Below are 8,730 nucleotides of genomic sequence, written 5' to 3' on the forward strand. Positions count from 1 at the left end.
CTAGTAATTTTGAGTAATAGAAACAAATAGGTAAAAATGATATATAAATAAGTTGGAGATTACAAATTGAGTATTTAAATAATAGATTTTTATAGATCATTAATCATATATAGCAAATGTGGTTCTATACAGACAAATTACATATGTTGTGTATTGTAATGGTTGTAAGGTCACTAGATGTGAATAAAGATCATTTCAACCGTCGAGAAAAAGATCAATAACTTAGTGGTCTTGAGACATCATATCATAGTGAAATTGGAACAACTCGAATTGGTCATACAATATCACATCTTAGATTAATTGAGAATACTAATATACCTTGTTAATTATACATGTGATAATATATTTTTTGTTGCCAATGTCTCTCATCAAAGACGTGTTATGTTATTTTAGAGATATATGTTATTTGTTTGATCTTCATAATGGTAGATCACAAACAATCTATTTATTTATATGAGGAAGTTGTACAACCATTCGATGAATATATGAGAAACAAACAACATATATAAGACAAGTTAGAAATATTTTTTAGTTGGGGTCAACACAAACATCAAATTTGGGATTTGTCTTCTACAGAAACGACCACAATAATACTAGGTTAAGATAATACTACAAGAATAGCTTAGTTTATATATATATATATATATATATATATATATATATATATTAAAAAAAAAAAATATATATGAGAGGATTATATATAAACCTAGTTGCCCCTTTCATTTTTCTCTTTTCTACGTAATCTTCATCTCCTAAAGAGAGATGGTTTAGAATCAATTTTTAGATTAAATTATCTCTCTAAATTGTTTTTTCTTTCTTTTATATCTAAATAAGTGATAAGTGATTTACATATATATTTAGTTTTTGTTTCATGTTTTTTCCTTGTCATTTCGTGTCACGTTTAGTTATCTCGTCTTGATGCGATATTTGTTTGATTCATATTGATAGAGTAGCTCTGATATAGTGCGGGTTTAATCAGTGACTTTAACGTTAATTGGATATATGATTGTCAATCAATTCATGTATTATAAACTTCGAATAATTTTATAGTTCCCCTGAAAACATATTTATAATGTAATTAATGTTTAATAACTGTTCAAATTCAAAACATTAGTTTACTCGCTTCTACTGTTTGTGTTTTTCCCATGGAATATAATTTCGTAACCATTAAGCATTGCTGAAACAAAAAATACATAAATTATGTTTCCTTTTCAAACGCCATTTAAAAAAAAATTACATTTATATTTTTTGCGTAGTTATCAATCTAATGAAAAACAGATATTCAATTAAGTAACAAGAAGGGTGACAATGTCTAAGTTGAACAAATGCGTAAAAAACATTATTAGTGACCATTTAAAAATAGGAAACAAGATATATGTGCAACAGAGAAAGGAAATAGAAATAGTTAGATAATTAATTATAGTTTTAACAACGCAGACCTTAAGAATAAGGGGAATGACAAGTGAACCCATGGAACATAACATTAACCTTCGTTGTAATTAATTCCATCTCAGCTAATGACCATGAAAGAAAAAGCAAAACATAACGTTAACTATTCAGATTCAACAATACAACTCCACAAATCCTTTTAAATAACTCACTTAGGATTTGCCAATTGGGGGAGTGAGAACACGCTGAAGAAGTTTAAAAAATTATGAGCTGCCCTTAACTGCAATTGTGCACACAATACATTTTTTAGTCCCACATCAGATATATATAGCGAATAGTATGGAGCAAGAGAAATAAGACATAAGTGTGAGTTACTGTGCAACATACTTACCTGGATGGAGTCAATGGGTGATCAAGAAGGCCCATGGCTTAGGCAAGTGACCTCCATTGCACTTAGGAGGGGTGCTTGCCTAAGGTCTACCCAAGTGGTGGAGCCTACATCATAATTTGTTGCTGTGGGGGTCTGCGTTCGCGCGACCCCTTATATTACAGTATCAAATTTTTAGTGCTTTTGAATGCATTTATTTGTTCTTTAGTCAATAATGTAAGTTTATCAGAATTATCTCTTGATTCTAAAATCATTTAAGTTCTCACTTATAATTGTTTAAAAGATGATTGAAGTACCAAAGTATGTTTTCTCTTGTAATTGTTCAAAACACGGTTGCCAAATAATGTCTTAACATTATAAACATAGATGATGTCAATTCTACGTTTAAGTTTAGTTCTTATAAGTTACAAGTGCCTTTTGATTCCCTATATATATAAACGGGTTAATTCTAAACATTTTGCCTCCCTTGGGCTTATCTGGTGCAACATAGTGTTAAAGGTCTTAAATTCTATCTGCAAACAAAAAAAGGTCTATAACAATCACGTTAAAGGTCTAAAACATGAGATGACAAGACAAATGTTCAAAAAAAGTTAAAAGGCAAAAAAAAAAATAAATATATGTAGATAAAGAATTAGAGGACTATTTTTGTTTTATCATTTGTTTGTATAACATTTGATCGTCTTAGTCAGTTGTTTCCTGGAAATATAAGATGTTAGAAACTTTTGGTTTAATGTAAAATGGTAATATTTGAAATATTCAATGGGTTAACTTGTAGTCAACACTCCATTTCTTAAAACCTAGTTGCCCCTTTCATTTTTCTCTTTTCTACGTAATCTTCATCTCCTAAAGAGAGATGGTTTAGAATCAATTTTTAGATTAAATTATCTCTCTAAATTGTTTTTTCTTTCTTTTATATCTAAATAAGTGATAAGTGATTTACATATATATTTAGTTTTTGTTTCATGTTTTTTCCTTGTCATTTCGTGTCACGTTTAGTTTTCTCGTCTCGATGCGATATTTGTTTCATTCATATTGATAGAGTAGCTCTGATATAGTGCGGGTTTAATCAGTGACTTTAACATTGTTAACATGATAGATATGGAGACATATGTATTTTAAACACCTCAATTTTGTTGTAGATCTTGCCGTATTTGTTGACATTTTGCTGTTTTATACTATTAACTTATGTGTTGTGAGTTTATTCTCAAATTAATCCTTTTCGATTTAGTGAATTTGAATTTGTTTTATTCTCGATGTATTCTATCTACTTGAATAAATAAATGCATTTTTAGTAAAAAAAAAATTGTACAAAGTCATCATTGAGTGAAATTTTAAAGTAACTACTTTAGAAGATTGATAATCTTCCATCAGATTTTTGATAAGATTTTAATTTAATGACATATTTCTGCTAGTTTTTCATATTTTTTTAGTAATTATATAGTTCCATTAGTGGGCAACTTTATTAATTACTAAATTAATTTTTAATATTAATGTGATGACTTACCTACATATAATCTACACATTTAATGTTTTATAAATAGGACTCATATTGATAAATGACATATTAGAGAGTATAATGGAAAAAAAAATAAAATTCTTCTATCTTTTCTTTTTCTTTCTTTCATCTTCATTCTCTATATTTGATAAATGACATATTGAGATATATAAAGTGAGAAAATTTTTAATATGAGAGAGTGAGATAATTTAATCATTACTATATAAATCGTACATAGAAGTTTATGATTGAAAATGTCACACAACCATTTAAAAAAGTCATATGACCATTATATTTTAACTTTAACTGTCGTTAGTTTAAAAATTTATATCATATGCATCATTTATATAAAATATTGCACAAATCTAAAATTATTTTATTGATAATTAAGATTCATAAAAATTAACGATATTTAATTAAAAAAATATAAGACATTGATTTTGGTAAATTTAAATAATATATCAAATGATTTTAGATTTTTATAAAATTTTACATAAATAATTTATATAATAAACACTTTCAATCTAATAGGTATCTAATAGTTAATTTTACATAATTTATATCGATTAAAATATTATGAAGTGGCGTTACATTACATTAAGATAATTTTATCTCTTTTCCATAATATATATACATACACATACGCAGAAAGAGAAATAATTAGAGGAGAAAAGAGAACAAATCATTTGTGAGTGTTTTTATTGGCAAAGTTCACGCGACACGCTAACAGAGACTGAGTTGCATTGATCTCGCCACCCAATTGACCCTACCAATAATACCATTATTAATCCATCACCACAAACAAAAGAAGAAAGAAGGGACACGAACCTATCAAAGTAACATTTAACCAACATGACCCGGTTCTAGTCAAGTCACACCTTATTACCAGTACGTATTGATAGTTGAACTTTTATTAAAAAATGTTAACAAATATTCATTTTATGTATTAATTTTATTGAAATAATATTTGAATTTGAATGTGTTAAATTTAACTTTTTTATTTTTTAAGAACAAATAATAATATTAATAATGAATATCTTTAGAAAAAATAATAATAATAAATACATTTAGTAAATTGAAATGAAGTTTATATTTAAAGACAAATTTATTTTCATAGAGTGCTTATAATTAAGGATAATAGAAGGTAGTTTATTATTATTATTATTATTATTATTATTATTATTATTATTATTATTATTATTATTATTATTATTATTATTATCTTTGTCCTTATATATAAAACTCTATACTCTTACGACGTGATGACTAAGTTCGATTTCTTATTTAAAGAGATATTTATATTTAGTGTTCAACACGCCTTTAATAAGATTGCTTTAAGTGAAGAAAAATTATGAAAAATAAAAACAAAAACAAATCACGAAAATTTAAAAAGTTGATTATACGATAGAATTTCTTAACATTTTAAATCGTTGGATCTATTACATTTTACAGAAAAGCATATAACATAATTAGAGATCAATTAGTAAAAAAATAATTAATGTAGTTGAAAATTTGAAAAAACCTTAAAAAAATTAAAAGAAAAAATGTCTACATAATTTTATATATAAGCACATAGGTAGTATCAGAGATGTTCGTGGAGCAATTTATATTTGTTTTAGAACAAAAAATAATAATTCAATCTAAATATTAAAATAATTACAGTTTGATTTAGATGATTATTTTTTTAAAAAAATTGATTCAATTCATCCAATTAAATACACTTTAAATTGGATCAATTTTTGATTGATCGGAATTACAAATATAAAAAATTCTACTAACATTATAAAGACATGGTAAATTAATAGATATGATGTAAAATATAATAATATAGCATACTAAAAAATTGTCTACAATGTAACATTCAATTAGTAACATGTCTTGAATCTTCACATTTTTGTATTTTTTTAGTGTTGTGATGATTCAACGTATATTGATCATCAAGACACGAAAATCAGAGGATGTGTGTAATAGAAGATCACATCATGTTTATTGTTGGGTGTTTAAATTAGATGATAGTTTTCATCAGATGGTAATAAATAATATGATTTGGATCAATTGAAAGATAATGAATGTTGAAGTGCATGTTGACTTCTTCTTTAGTCTAGACTTAGAGGATTTGACTTTTCACACAACATTGACAAATTGTCTACAATGTAACATTCAATTAGTAACATGTCTTGAATCTTCACATTTTTGTATTTTTTTAGTTTTGTGATGATTCAACGTATATTGATCATCAAGACACGAAAATCAGAGGATGTGTGTAATAGAAGATCACATCATGTTTATTGTTGGGTGTTTAAATTAGATGATAGTTTTCATCATATGGTAATAAATAATATGATTTGGATCAACTGAAAGATAATGAATGTTGAAGTGCATGTTGACTTCTTCTTTACTCTAGACTTAGAGGATTTGACTTTTCACACAACATTGACAAATTGTCTACAATGTAACATTCAATTAGTAACATGTCTTGAATCTTCACATTTTTGTATTTTTTTAGTGTTGTGATGATTCAACGTATATTGATCATCAAGACATGAAAATCAGAGGATGTGTGTAATAGAAGATCACATCATGTTTATTGTTGGGTGTTTAAATTAGATGATAGTTTTCATCAGATGGTAATAAATAATATGATTTGGATCAACTGAAAGATAATGAATGTTGAAGTTCATGTTGACTTCTTCTTTAGTCTAGACTTAGAGGATTTGATTTTTCACACAACATTGACAAAATGATCAATTTTGTCTTTAATTGCATTTAACAGATGCAGACGAATTAGTGAAGGCATTAAGACGCATTGATAAGAGTCACATAGAGACGTGTTGATTAGAGTCTTGACTTAGTTATATAAAGGATAAGTAAAAAAATTATTATATTCAGATGAACACTATCAAAACTTGTGTCTATTATTAAAAAAAAAAAATTGAATAAAAATAAGTAAAAACAGAATGCAGTGCGAGCCATAAATTTTATTAACAAAAAAAAGATAGCTATACAAAATTAATTATATAAGAAGAACAAAAAATCCTAAGGGTGTGGATTTATCAAACGAGCTAGGATAAAGCCTAAAGTGTTTTGGATATGCTCTTCCTTCTTGGCCTATATTCCATGAATGCTCTAGTTTTAACTTCTAGCCTTGCAAAGTCTTCATTCTTCACAAACTAAGAAGGGTCAAACGGTGTGCAGTGGGAGCAGCCAATGGGACATCAACTTCAACCCAAGAATTGGCAAATTCACTTTAGGGATTTTCAGGAAAGGTATCTTAACCTAAGGAATGAACACAAGGAATTTTAATGGTTTTGGTGAAACAACCACATGAATTTTCAGATGATAAAGTCTAGAGGGAAAGACAATTGCACTAGTTGTTCCTGTTGTTGTAGTTAGAGTCCTCATGGTATGAGTTTCTTGTACCTTCTTGAAGTGCAAAACCTAAAGGTAGGTGGTACTAGGTTACCAAAAGTGCGGGAAAGTGAACGGGGAAGGTAGTGGGTGCTTGAATTTTTGTGTTTTTGATAAAACGTTTGAGTTTATAATTTGAAAGTGCATTAAAGATATAACACACACTTAGAACAAGTATTACACGTGTTAGAATACTAATTATCACATACTTTCTGAAAAATATTCAATGGATAGATTAATTTTCATTCCACTTGAGTCATAAATAATTTTAATTTGTCAGAGGCAGAATAAGAATATATATGTAACACAAAAAAAAAAAAAACTTATTTTAGTAGAGGTAGAATAAACTCATTTTCAAAGGCAAAATGCATTTTATTTGCCCATAGCCAAATTAATACAATGTTTATGTTATCATTCCTTTATAAATTGAATCTCACATTGATGGTCAGTGTCTAAAAATTTAATCTCTAAAATACCCTTTTGAACATAATCTCTTAAAAAATAATGTTTAATCTCTATATGTTTTGCTCTAGAATGTAAAATAAGATGGTTAAGCAAATTGCAGAAGCATGATCTCAAAAGATAGAAATGTTACTCTCGTTAGTTTTACATTCTTCTAGCTGATGTTTAATCAATAACAATTGTGGGCTACAACTTGTTGCTATGATGTAGTCTGGTTCAGTAGTGGATAGAACAATTGTTCATTGTCTTTTGGTTGGCTAGAAAATTAGATTTTCACCAAGAAATGTTCAACTTCCACTAGTGTTTTTTCTCTCAAGCTTTTGTCCAGCATAGTCAACATCATGGTAACCTCTGTATACCTTTTAATCTATATTTTTTCTTGGGTCATCTTTATTAAGAGAACAAGTAGGACACTTAGGGGTGAGCATATGTTTGTATTCATTCATCTTATACTTCATGAGAAGTTCTTTAGTGTATTTAGTATGACAAGTGTAGACACCTTCAAAGTTTTGTTGAATTTGAATTCCAAAAAAGGCTTTTAGCTATCCCATCATACACATTTCAAACTTATTTTGGTTTAGTTGTGAAAACTATTGACATAATTTTGCATTAGTAGAACCAAAAATGATGTCATTCACATATACTTAAACAGTGAGAAAGTCGTTTTTAGAGGACTTTCTAAACCAAGTAGTGTTCACCTAGTCTCTTTCCATTTAAAAAAAAAAAGAAAGAAAATTACTCAGTTTTTCATACGAAGCTTCGGAAGCTTGTTTAAGACCATATAAAGATTTTTTCAATTTAAAAATATGATATGGAAATCATTGTCTTCAATTATGTTATATGTTTTTATGTTGTTTGTCCTGTTGCTTTCCGTTTTCTCGTTTTCTTTGTTTAATGTCAGTTTATGTTGACTTTCTTTTCTTCATGTTTTTTTTTCCTTTCACTAAATGTGTACTATGATGAAACAGTCGTACTGACTTGCACTTAATCTTAAAATTTCTGTTTGTGATTTCGCAAGTTAAATTTCATTTCTTAGATTATGTTATTGCTCAAGTCGACAAGCCTTCCTAATGCATGCATTCTTGATTACTAAATGGTTGTAGAAGGCTAATATGCCATCAATTTTTCAAAAATACAATTTTAACTTTTCAGAAGCATGTTGGCTTTATTTTGATTGTTCATACTCTCTCTTATTATCCTAGCTGTGAGCTTTTGAGCCTAAACACTTAAATTCTTTGTTGTGTGATTATCCAGACATGTGTTATCCCTCTAGAACTTGCACTAATTCTGACTTGCATCACATGTAATTTATGCATACATTGAGGCAATTTTATTGGTCGTTTGAGCCTTTCTAACTACCCTATGAAAATTTTAACCTTTGCTAGCCCCTTTGAGCCTTGCCCTTTTATTTCGGTTACTAGCCACATTACAAGCAAAACACCTGACTTTAATTAAATCACCTTACTTGGAGTTAGGTAGAAAAAAATTCTTGTCTTGAAAAAATTCTAAGTTTGGGGTTGCTCATGGAATAGCAACTTTCTAAGTTTAGGGTGGTGATTCGCAGAAAAAGAAAATAAAAAAAAAATAA

At 27.8% G+C, this 8,730-nt stretch overlaps 1 non-coding gene across 1 annotated transcript; it reads left to right on the top strand.

Annotated features, from left to right (window-relative positions):
- Positions 1-1,772: 1,772 nt before the first annotated feature.
- LOC113784949 (U1 spliceosomal RNA) lies at positions 1,773-1,933 on the top strand. The gene has a single exon (XR_003471118.1). It is a non-coding gene; the product is annotated as a U1 spliceosomal RNA (small nuclear RNA).
- Positions 1,934-8,730: the final 6,797 nt, after the last annotated feature.

This window comes from Cicer arietinum, chromosome 8, assembly GCF_000331145.2.
Source record: "Cicer arietinum cultivar CDC Frontier isolate Library 1 chromosome 8, Cicar.CDCFrontier_v2.0, whole genome shotgun sequence".
In the NCBI taxonomy this organism is placed as follows: Eukaryota; Viridiplantae; Streptophyta; class Magnoliopsida; order Fabales; family Fabaceae; genus Cicer; species Cicer arietinum.